The sequence below is a fragment of the Lepisma saccharinum genome, chromosome 23 (genome assembly GCF_977018435.1).
Source record: "Lepisma saccharinum chromosome 23, izLepSacc3.1, whole genome shotgun sequence".
NCBI lineage: Eukaryota > Metazoa > Arthropoda > Insecta > Zygentoma > Lepismatidae > Lepisma > Lepisma saccharinum.
In genome coordinates, this window is record NC_139251.1 from 4,972,160 (window position 1) to 4,985,147 (window position 12,988).

Consider the following 12,988-nt stretch of genomic DNA (forward strand, 5'->3'; position numbering starts at 1 on the left):
AGAAAGAGGATTTAACGGTTCCATGTTCTGTTTGTGGAACAAGAGAGTTTATATTCTGGGATGACCCTGTGGACACATTCCTGTCCTATTTGGAATTGCAGCATAAGTTTTCCGACATAACCAACTGTGCACATAATGCACAAGGTTACGATTGTACATTTCTATTACGGAGAATGTTGGAGAGAGAAATGAAACCTCGTGTCATCTTAGATGGTACCAAAATCATCAGCATGACATACCAAAATCTTCATTTTGTGGAGAGTCTCAACTACGTTCAGACAAATCTTGCAGGCTTTTCGAAACTTTTCGGTTTGCCTGTTCAGAAAGGATATTATCCGCATTTGTGGAACACCTACAAGAACAGAAATTACATTCGACCGATGCCTCCTCCTTCTGCATACGGTTATGAATACATGTAAACAGGTGAAGATCAACAACGTTTCATGTCTTGGTATGACGCCGAATGCATGCGAAACATACCTTTCAACAACAGAAACCAACTTCTCCAATACTGCATCAAGGATGTTACCCTGTTGAGACAAGGATGTTTGACGCTGAGACAGAATTTCCTAGACATATGCAAAATAGACATTTTCAAGGATTGCCTCACAATAGCATCTGCTGTTCACTAATTTACAGACAGAAATTTATGCCTGCTAACACTATAGGAATAATTCCTAAAGGAGGTTACCATCATGCAGATAAGATGTCGAAGTCTGCATTGTAATGGCTAACCTACGTTGAAGAACAGAATGATGTAATACTTCTTCACGGTGGATGTACTCGTGAAAAATATGTCATAGGAGGACGTTACAGAGTGTACGGTTATCACGAGGAGACGCAGACAGTGTATGAGGCCCTGGGCTGTTACTGGCATGGTTGTCAACGTTGCATATCCGTTAACAGGGATATGTATCCGAAAGATGACGATGAAGATGGAACCAATCAGGATAGTAACAGTCAGAAACACAGTGACATGTTGAACACTGCAGCCTTCAGATACGAGACAACATGCCGTAAACTTGCGGCTTACGTTCTGAAGGATACCATGTCGTCACTATGTGGGAATGTGATTTCAACAAAATATTGAAAGCAGATCCTGAACTGAATAGATATCTATCGACACATCCTATTTTCTGCTGCATTAATTTAAATCCACGAGAGGCCTTATATGGAGGAAGAGTTGAAACAGTCAGGACTTATTACAAGATAAAGGAAAACGGGAAATTGCAGTGCAACGATTTTACAAGTTTGTACCCTTATGTGAACAAATACTGTGCCTATCCTGTCGGACATCCTACAATATTTCTAGGAAATTCTGTTCCTTCGGTAAATGAGGATTTGAACATGGAGGGACTCATCAAATGTACTATTCTGCCACCGAAAACCCTTTTACATCCTGTTTTACCTACCAAAATGCACGGAAAACTGATGTTTATATTTTGTAAGGAATGTGCTTTCAGATTAAAATGTGAAGGTACATGCAGCCATTCCGATGATCAACGTGTACTTTCAGGAACTTGGGTCATAGCCGAGGTGCGTAAAGCATGTAGTTTAGGCTACAAAGTACTTTCAGTGTCGGAAGTGTGGAAGTATGAAACATCGATGTACGACCCTGTCACAAAGACTGGATGACTTTTTTCTGGTTATGTCAACACCTTCTTGAAAATAAAACAGGAAGCGAGCGGGTGGCCTTCATGGTGTCAGAACGACGAGGATAAGAAGAAGTACATACAGGAATATTTCGATAAGGAGGGTATTCTGTTGGAAGAAAACAGTATCGAAGTCAATCACGGGAAACGTACTCGGGCTAAACTATGCCTTAATTCTTTATGGGACAAGTTCTGCCAACGGGACAATCTTTCCCAGACAACCATCATCAAGGAATCGAAAGATTTCCTCGATAAAATGACGGACCCAAATATCATAATCGGAGGAGTCGTATTCATCAATCAGGACACCGTTTTAGTGAACTGGAAATACGTTGAAGAGGCAGTCAGTCGGAACAGGAAAGTAAACGTTCCTATCGCAGCCTTCACAACATGCCATGCTCGTCTGAAACTGTATGAACTTCTAGAAAAGTTGGGTGACAGGATATGTTATTGTGATACAGATTCAGTAATTTACATAGATAGTCCTGAAATGGAATACCATCCCCAGACAGGTGACGCACTAGGAGAACTCACCGATGAATTGGCAGATTTCGGCCCCGATGCGGTTTGTGAAGAGTTTGTTTCAACGGGACCGAAAAGTTACAGCATGGAAATAACAAAACCGTTCTCCGGAGCACAGTATATCTGTAAAGTGAAAGGGATTACATTGAATACCTCCACATCGGAATTGGTTAATTTCGATACCATGTGCGACATGATAAACAATGAGAAACCTGAAGCTATGGTCGAAAATATTTTCAGAATCAGAAGAACAAAACAGTTCCAAGTCATCAGTACAAATGAAAAAAAGCTGTTTCAGCCAGTATTGTTGAAACGACGACTCGACCATGAACATTTATCGTTTCCTTTCGGATACTGTGCAGACTAAAATATGTCTGTAACGGTCCAGAGTTCGAACCCTTCGTGGGCTGATATAAAATGTGTTTGCAGACTGACAGATCTTCATTTTTCTTCAGAATCTGTAAGGCGTTTCTTCAGCATGATTCCTAAACTTTCTCATCCTTTCACCATGATGGTTTGCGGAGCATCAGGAAGCGGAAAAACTACTTTTGTGACATATATGGTCGATTCCATCGTTCATCTTGTAGAATGATCCGTCAAGAAAATCATATGGTGTTACGATCAGGAGAACAGTATTCCACAAAGTCTTCGAGATGTGCAATATCATAAAGGTATCGTCGATTGGCAGTCGTGGAACGGAAAAACTCCTATTCTCATAATCCTAGATGATCTTATGATGGTTGCACAAGGGGAAAAAGTCGTCAACCTTTTCACAAAAGGCAGCCGTCACAAAAATATTTCGGTGGTGTTCATAACACAGAATCTTTTCCACCAAGGAAAAAATTGCAGGGACATTTCGTTGAACGTGAAGCACTTTGTTATTTTTAAAAATCCTCGAGATATGAACCAATTCACTGTCTTTGCACGACAACTTCATCCTCACCGCATGAAGGAACTCGAAAAAGTATATATTGATGCTACCACACAACCTTACAGTTATTTGTATATTGATCTCTCACAGTTAACACCGGATCCTTTACGTTATCAAGCAGACGTTTTCAACCAGAATTACTCAACTGTATATCTTCCTCAGGAATGTATAAAACATCGAGATGAGGAAAACGAGGAAGACACGTACCAACTCACGTTCTAACAGGAATAGACATTCGACTTATTTCAAGAAACATTCACCTTTCTTGCACGTGTTGAAAAATTCACCGCCCAAAATCCGTAAATCATTATTGAAAAGTGCTCCGAAAAAGACAATACGTTTGATCAGCGAATGCTGCCTGAACGTTTTAAAAGGAAAGGTGAAAAATAAACCGTCCGCAAAACGCCGTCTGACACCTTACAAGTCGGTCATACGCAATCTTGTGAAACCGAAAGTGAACATCGAGAAACGCAGAAAGCTTCTTGTTCAGAAAGGAGGATTTCTACCTTTACTTCTAGGCTCCTTGTTATCAGGTCTTCTCGGTACTCTCATTCCTCATTGAGAAATGACATCTTCTTACAAAAAGATGATCGTCCTTTCACCGGAACAGTTAGCACGTATTCGTGGTTCCGAATTGTCTGTAACTCAAAAATTATCCGTTCTAGATAAGAAGATGATAGATATTCTAAACATGAAAAATATATCAGACGATCAAAAATGGCGTCTTTACAGAATGGAACTGGACGAGTATTTATGGCTGAGTCGAAAATCCAAAGAACCATTACAGATTTCTTTTGTACAAGATAACGACGGTTCTTCTACTATTTCACCAGAATCGACGTATTTTCCTCAGAACCTGGCAGAGACATTACCCCGTAATACACGTCATCGGTTACAGAATATCATCGATGTGTACCAATCTACGGCACAACATTTGATAGAGGAACGTCAGGAAAAAACACTTCCGGATCCGAAAACTTTGAACTTCTCATCGTCGCCAACGGAAAGCCCTGGACCGTCTCATCGACAGAAGAAGAAGAAAAAGAAAGTGACCGTGCGTATTTCCAGGAAAACTACACCTTTTCTGAGAACACCTGACGCTTACAAACTGGTTCCTCTGAGAAAAAGCCGTAGACAGAGAGATCGGTCATGGGAGTCCCTAAGTTGAAACACAATACAATTCTCACCAAAATATATTACGATCCCCGACACCATGCTTCAGTCTCATCTGTAGACCGTCTGTGGAAAGCTGTACGGGATAAAAATATATCCCGCGATACGGTGAAAAAATGGCTGATGCATCAGGAAACCTACACTCTCCAGAAACCTGCGAGAAAAAGGTTCCCTCGAAATCGTTACAATGTATGGAACATAGACATGCTTTGAGAAGCTGATCTCAACGACATGACCTCGATACAAAACATAACGACGGATACAAATATCTTCTGACAGTGATCGACGTATTTTCAAAATATGCCTTTGCGTTACCGCTAGGAAATAAAACAAGCAATTCGGTAACCGAAGCTTTCAAAACTATTTTCGAAGAAAACAGACGGAATCCTGTCACACTACAGACCGACCAAGGAACGGAATTTACAAATTCTACATTCCAGAAATTTTTAAAAAATGAACATGTACAATTCCCGACAGCAACAAATTATCCTGTGAAAGCAAGTGTAGTGGAACGTTTCAACAGAACATTAAAAGAACGGATCTGGAAATATTTCACCTCAAAACAGACAAGACGTTATGTAGATATTTTACCGCAACTTCTCGAAGGTTACAATACAGCGATCCACAGTTCCATAGGAATGGCCACTCGAGATGTCAACGAAACACACGTTTACATTGTGTGGAAACGTCTCAACAAACCTGACAAACATGTTTCACAACCGTCTTCAGATCTTAATGTTGGTGATATTGTACGAATTTCTGTCGTCAAAGGACATTTCGAGAAAGGATACGAACAATCGTGGTCTCGAGAACTTTTCAAAATCCATTCCCTTGTTCAACGAACACCCGCACCTGTATACATATTAGACGACTTAAATGAAGAACCTGTGAAAGGTACATTTTACAAACACGAACTACAGAAAGTTTATTCGGATCCTGAAGACGAGTATAAAATTGATAAGATGTTGAACACCCGGGGAAAATGTAAAAATTTGGAATACCTGGTTCGCTGGCTCGGATATCCGCCTAGTTTCGATTCATGGATCAAGGCATCTTCCGTAAAACAGTTATCGGGAAAATAATTTCCAAAACATATTTATATCAAAATATAACGTTACTGCGATCCAGTGAGCCGTTCGGCGAGAATGGACGATAATTTCTATGTTTACCTCCTATCATGTGCATCGGAGGAATATTTTCCATGCAACACACTCACCCATTTCACCGTAAAACTTGCTAAACGGATCGATCTGTCTCCAGAATTGTGGGAAGTAGGATTGGCAGAACTATACTATTCAACTCTATACGACAATGTTTTGGAAACCGATTCTGGAATGTTAACTTTTCCTGTTCGGACATATGCAAGTGCTGAGGACCTGATTTCTACCATCACAGAATCTCTCCCCGACGACCTGGAAATAAGGAAATCCGTTCTCAAGAAATTCTGGCATTTTTGACGGAACCGAAATGGGGAGCATTTGGATCTACTGTTTGTGCGGATAACACAATCTATATTAACGAACAGCCATTTTATTTTCCTGCAACAACATATACGATAGAGGATCTGATATATTTAATGAAAACAGACCCTGCTAATGTAGCTGTTCCTACTCATCTCAGGTTTATCTTCAAAGAGGCCGTGTACAAAACATCTATCCGTGATAGGGGTTCCGAAGCCTGAACCTGACGATGCTCCAACAAATACCGTTAGGCCCATAGACGAAACTGATGACTATGCTAAATTTCGATATGACATATTGAAATCTATTTATTGTACGCACGCAATGTCCAATAGCGTTGTGGATAAAAACCCATATATATTCATTTACTCCGATCTGGTGAAACAACAATTGGTCGGTGGAGAAATGGTACGTCTCTTGCGTCTTACCCGAAAACAGTGTTCGGACACAAATACATCTTGCACAGTACCCGTAGCCCATCATACATTCGACCAGATTCATTACGTTCCTCTGGATAAAGCCTCTTTCGAAACAATAGAAATTGCGTTGTACGATAGAAAAGGAAATCTCCTACCTTTGAGACCTGGATCCGTACCTACAATCGCTGTTTTACATTTTCGTAGAAAAGCAAAGTCCTTTTAAAAAACAGTAGACCACTATTTCTCTCAGTCTTTGTCGAAAAGCGAATGAATCACCATGAATTCGCAGACCGAATATTATAGTAACCAAATCCGTGGAGGAATTGGACCCATCTACCGTTCAACTAGAAATCAAAAAGGGTGAGAATTGCCGGACTCTTTAGAATGGTGAAACCTCTACTCTGGAGCGGTGCAAAGACGATCGGAAGAGAAGCTTTAAAAACAGGAGCTAACATTATCACCGATATTGCAACAACCCAACAAACTCCGAAAACTATTGTTCGTCAACGGGTACGTGAAGCGGGTCAAAATCTTCAAAGTAAAGCACAACGGAAAATCGACTCTCTGGTAGGTTCCGGTATAAGAACAAAACCTGCAACAAGAATTGCTCAGTTGATGTTAAAACGTTCAGCCACCCGTGTTAGAACATTTACGATCCGTAAAAAACGAGCATCCAAAAAACGAAGGAAAACATCCGCAAAATCTAGGGGAACACGTAAAAGAAAAATCAAACAGAAGGTCGCAGGAAAATATATTTTTGGATAATGATGGAGGATAACATGTGCATGATCTCGCAGTTCGACCTCTTCCGGAAAAAAAACTATTCAGCAAAATGTGGAAAAAACGTACACAGCCACCTACAAACCTATCGCTTCCATCGATAATCAAAATATAATTCAGTTTGTCATACCGGGGGCAGGAACTGATTTTCTCTATCTTTCATCTGCCTATATCCGTCTGCAAACGCAAATGGTTAAACAGGATGGAAGTCCCATGAGTGCTTCCGAAACCGAAATTGCCCTCACAAAAAACTGCGGGGTCGTGAATTATCTTCTCCAATCACTTTTTTCCCAATGTACGGTGACTCTCAACGGCATTGCTGTAACAACCGCCGATAACAATTACCCATATAAAGCAATCTTCGAAGCAGCTATCAATTACGGAAGCGATGACGCAAACACGCATCTCACGAATGCCCTGTGGTATTTGGACACACCTGAACATCAAGATGAAATCACGGCCGACAACACAGGTTTCACCACAAGGAAAAAGTTTTTTCAGTATGATCCGACGACCGGAAATCCTACGGAAGTGACAGCCGTGGTCGACCTTATGGGAAAACTTCACATAGATTTGTTCCACCAGTCTAAATACCTGCTCAACGGTGTTGAAGTACGCATAAATCTAGCTAGATCACATGACGCATTTTACATCTGGGGAGACCAGACATCACCTACCACCAGAATAAAAATTTTAAAGGCTGTTCTCGACATAAATCACATCATTCCTACTCCTACCACCAGTTTGGCCATAGACAGAGCACTCACTTACGCTCCTGCTCATTATCCGTTCCCCAGAAGCGTCATCAAAGCTTATTCTTACGTCGCCGGAACGCAGCAGATTTCGATCGATAATGCTTTTCAAGGTCCTTTTCCGAATGTTGTTCTTTTCGTCGTAAAGTCGTTCGACTTTAGAAGTTATAACCTATCTTCTTTCCATCTTGTGAAATATGGAGAACTCGTACCTTCCAAACCTTTACGAATCACCACAGGAGGAAACAGCGGATTGATAACACGTGCCTATCAAACTCTATTTTCCGGTACAGGCATTCACCACGAAAATTACGGACACCAGATCACACGGAAAATGTTCGAGAACGGATTCTTTTTTTCTGATTTACGACATAACGCCAGACTCTTCAGGAAACGACACGCACACCAGTCTCCAGGAACAAGGCATCATCGGAGCCGAGATGCAGTTTTCTCCTGAGCTGACGGAAAATATAACGCCTTTTGTATGCTGAATTTGAATCTGCAGTAGATATACCTAAAGATAGAAGTGTCATCCTTCATCAGTGAGACCGAATTTTCCATAAATATGTCTGCCTGTGTTTCTGACTCACAGTGTTACCGAAACAGCTCCGATGTAAACATTATATTGCTTGTGATGGAAAAACCCACCAAAGTGATAACCCGTACTATTAAGCATAGTAGTGTTTCTTTGAAAGTGACAACTTCAAAACCTGTGAACATACAATTGTTTCCTAAACTACTTGACAGCAGCCCTGGAAGCATAGAAATGACCAAAGACAGACACATTATTATACATTATTGAAAACATAAGCAGCATGAACACGTCGCAGATCAGACAGATTCTATCTCGTAACTGTTCCACCAGAAACATTTTCTACGGTGTTTACCCGAGAGATCTTTTACCTCGGACGTTTCCTACCCCGGCCTTGATCATCGCAAACACTGACAAGTCCGACTCTTGGGGTACACACTGGGTGGCCTTCTATTTCGACAAAAACAATGTGGCCGAGTATTTCGATTCATACGGATTTCATCCTTTCTATCAAGAATTCGTAACTTTCCTGAACAGTCATTCCTCGGTCTGGACTTACAACAACATTGTATTGGCCACAACATGCGGTCATTACTGTTGCGTGTATGCTTATTACAAAGCGCGTCACGTTACAACCAAGGATTTCATCCACACATTTCCACCAGGTATCAGTAAAGATGGATATATCCTACACCGTTTTCGTCAGATCTTCAAATGTTTACCACATTCCAAGTGTCCCAGAGGGGAACAAACGTGTTTTTCTATCCACACGATCCAGGCTCGTGTCATGAAGAAATCTATTTAAAATGTGTGCTGCCGTATCTTTCACTCAGTGCCATCGAGACAGTTCTAGTGAACACACCATGGAACCTCCTGCTGTTTCTATAATGGTGAAACTCGACAAACTTGTGACACGCATGACCCATCAGAATGATGTTTCCAAACGTAAACCTCGCAAACGTGTGCAACCTATTAAATTAGAAACCGTTACTATGAAGAACGAGACGGCTGACGAGGGAATGGATGTGACTACGGACTGTGGTTTCATAAAGAGACGTAGGGAAATTGGTATTTCCACAGACAAAATCGAGTGTCCTAAACTACATGACGTAGATGCATGTTTAGATATCTATCTTGCAAACACATATTTTCTGAACAAGGAAAAAAACAAGTACGTAGCCATAGGATTCGAAAAAAAAATACCCTTTCAATATAGTGTGGGAGTTTTCGCAACAGGGGAGATCTCTCGTAAACATCGATTCTAAACAGATTAGAGAACTGTGTGCTTTAAAATCTGACTTACTGAATTACGTCGACACTGGTCGACGATTCAATTATTTGGTTACAGGAAATATCACCGTTAGTGGTGTAAATTTTTTCGGGAAACGTTGCATCTCGATGTATCAACATCAGTCACCGGATGCTTTTATTTTTCACAGCCTCTGAACTACATTTATTTATGTGTAATCTTTTTAGACCTCTGCAAAAATTAATGAACGAACGTTATCATAAATTACAACCCGAAATGGAGGCTTTTGTATATTGTATAAAAAAGAATATGGTTTCAGAAAAAAAAGAAGTACCCGATGTACTGAACTATTTTTATGTACTTTGGTACAACGAACTGATGATTGAAATATATCTTGAGAACAATCTTGGACACACATTGGTATTGTAAATACAATCTGTTATATATTTGCTGTTGTAAACTATCCATTGTATTTCATATTGTAAATAAACCATTGTTACTTTTATGTATTGTGTAAAATTACCATTATCGATGTCCATATGTAAATATACAAAGTAGAATCAAAAAGTATGGTAACAAGTGCCCTGAGAATGTACAACGATATGCTAGTAACTGTTTTTTTTTGTGTGTTGTAGGTATTGATGGATAGTATCCCTGGTGACCGCTAGAGAGCAGCACGGTGACACAGTTGCGGAGAATCGCAGTTCGAAGATGACAGGGTTACTGGAAACATGGTCAAATGTGGAAGTGCGAAGTGTGATCAGGTTTTTGCATGCGAAGGGGAAGAAACCAGCCGAGATCCATCGGAAACTTTTGGAGGTGTATGGAAACAACGTGTTATCCAGGAGACAAGTGTGGTGTTGGTGTAAGGAGTTTGAAAATGGTAGGACTGACATTAATGATGATCAGCGAAGTGGCAGACCGTCAACTTCAGCTACCGACCAGAACATTTGTCAGGTGGAGGGAATGATTATGGAGGATTGGCGAATCACACTGTCACACATTGCAGATGCACTGAACATTTCGTATGGTTCTGTGCACAATACCGCAAAGTGTGTGCACATTGGGTACCAAGAAATCTCACTGATTATGACAAAGGCAGACGAATGGGCATGAGTCTGAACCACCTGATCCGTTATCAACAAGAAGGGTCGTCATTTCTGTATCGCATCATTACGGGTGATGGGACACCTGTGCCATTGTGGACACCGGAATCCAAACGTTCCTCCATGATGTGGAAACATCCATCATCGCTCCCATCCAAAAAGTTTAAAACAGTAACATGTGCAAGGAAAACAATGGCCACGATCTTTTGGGACCACCTTGGTGTGATTCACCTGGAATTCCTTCCACGTGGTACCACTGTCAATTCTGTGACCTACTGCCAGACATTGGACAGATTGAGAGAGGCCATACGTCGGAAACAACCTGGAGCACTCAGGGAGGGTGTATTGTTGTTACACGACAACGCTCGACCTCACACAGCGCAGCTCACCTGTGACCATGTCACACGTTTCCACGGGGAGGTTTTGGAACACCCCGCATACAGCCCTGATCTTGCACCCAGCGATTTCCATCTGTTCGGACCAATGAAGAAGCATCTTCGAGGACGACGCTTCAACACAGTTCAAGAATCACAGGATGCAGTGAAAACCTGGTTGGACAGCCTTGACACTGATTTCTTCACTCGTGGCATTGATGCATTGGTCACCAGCTGGAACACGTGCTAAGACAAATATGGTGACTATGTGGAATGTTAGTGTGCAGTGTCATGTATACCCTGTCACAGTTTAGGCAACCACGACATAAAGGTTTCTGTGGAAAAAAAAACTTGTTACCTTACTTTTTGATTCTACCTTGTATTTCACATTGTGATCGAATTATATTGTTAACCTATATCTACAATTATAAATAAAACATTTGTAAATGTTCAAAAAATCTTTTATTTCTCGTACTTATTACAATAGAAACTGTACATCTTCCAGACATTTTCAACTGCACACTTTTTTTTACGTTTTCACATTTACTATGTTCTCTGCATTTTCCTGTAGTCTTTTTCACACTATCCAATTTTGGACATTCAAGTTCTTCGATGTTGCGCACAGATATTTTACCCATACGTTTTTCTCCAAGTAATTTTTCCAACCATTTTATTTTCTCCATACCTTTAACGTACACTTCCTGATTCACAAGCATAAAATATAAAACGTCTCCTAATTTCTCATACGGTAGCCACCCATCTCCCTAGTTCAGACCGTGTTTGTTGGCACGGAGCCGGTAATTCTTTTCGGCGATACTTTTCACTCAACAAGTGCAAACCATATGGAGATTTCACTAAACAGTCAAATGCGCTATCGAAAGGAAATTTTAAAATCTCCACTTCTTTCCACACCAATTCTCCTCCTGCTCCGCGAAGACCTTGAACGTCCAAAAAACAAGCTTCCATTTTGATCAACAGGTGAAAACAGTTAAGGTATACCCCGGCATACGGCACAGTTGTCCAATTGGGAAGCACAGAATCCGCAGGAAACAAAATGTCGACACGGAAGAATTACAACACTGCATGGATTCTAAAAACATATTTTGCACACTGTCACGGAATCCACACTAGGTTTATCGGATGTTTTCTCAGCAGTCTCTATACTGTCACAATACTTGCAGCTCTTGGAGTTACGATGTAACGCTGCACCACTCTGTATGAAAGGACACTGGGGTATCAACATGTAATGCCCTAGAATCGGACAATCTTTGGATGTCCAATCGCAAAGTCCGTACGAACAATGAAAACATAATACCCTGTCGCTAAAGCCTGAATAGTAAAATCCTGCAGTCACTAATTCTTCCGGAGTCTGACATAATCCTATAGGCCACTTTCTGTATGTTCTGTATCTCCAATTCACCGATAGATAATCGATAACATACTGCTCGGTGCGAGTCCAGCAATCGTGGTGAGTAAACACTCTCATACGAGGTAAAAACGAATTAAATCGGTTTCTGTAGGTGACAGGCTCCTTGGCATCGGGTATGAAGGTTCAGCCAGAACATTCTCAAAATCAGATACTGTAAGTGACGGGGTCCTTGGTATCGGCGATAAACTTTCAGCCAGAATATCCTCAGAATCGTCTGGGAACAACCGTCTGCGAACACCGAAACCTTCGGGAGGAACAACAGGGAAACAAGGATGGCCTTCTAAGTTAAGTAACAATGGACGATCACAGCCAGAACACCACACGGAATTTCTGTCTGCCAACAAAGAAAGCCACTCTTTCACTCTGTTCTTCAAAGCTTCGCCCAACTCTTCCTTCCTGCGACGTAGTTCGCAGATACATCCGTGACTCGGAAATCCTGTTCTCTCGTCACCTTTTCTCTTTCTCTCTTCTATCTCCTTCAAAGTCTCGCAGCGACGGTGAATTCCTTTTCCTAATCCGTGGACCAGGGAAAATCCACACCAGGGAGATTCAGGTATCGCTAGATACATAAACGGGAAATAACTCAGCAACCGATGCAGGGCCGTTCGA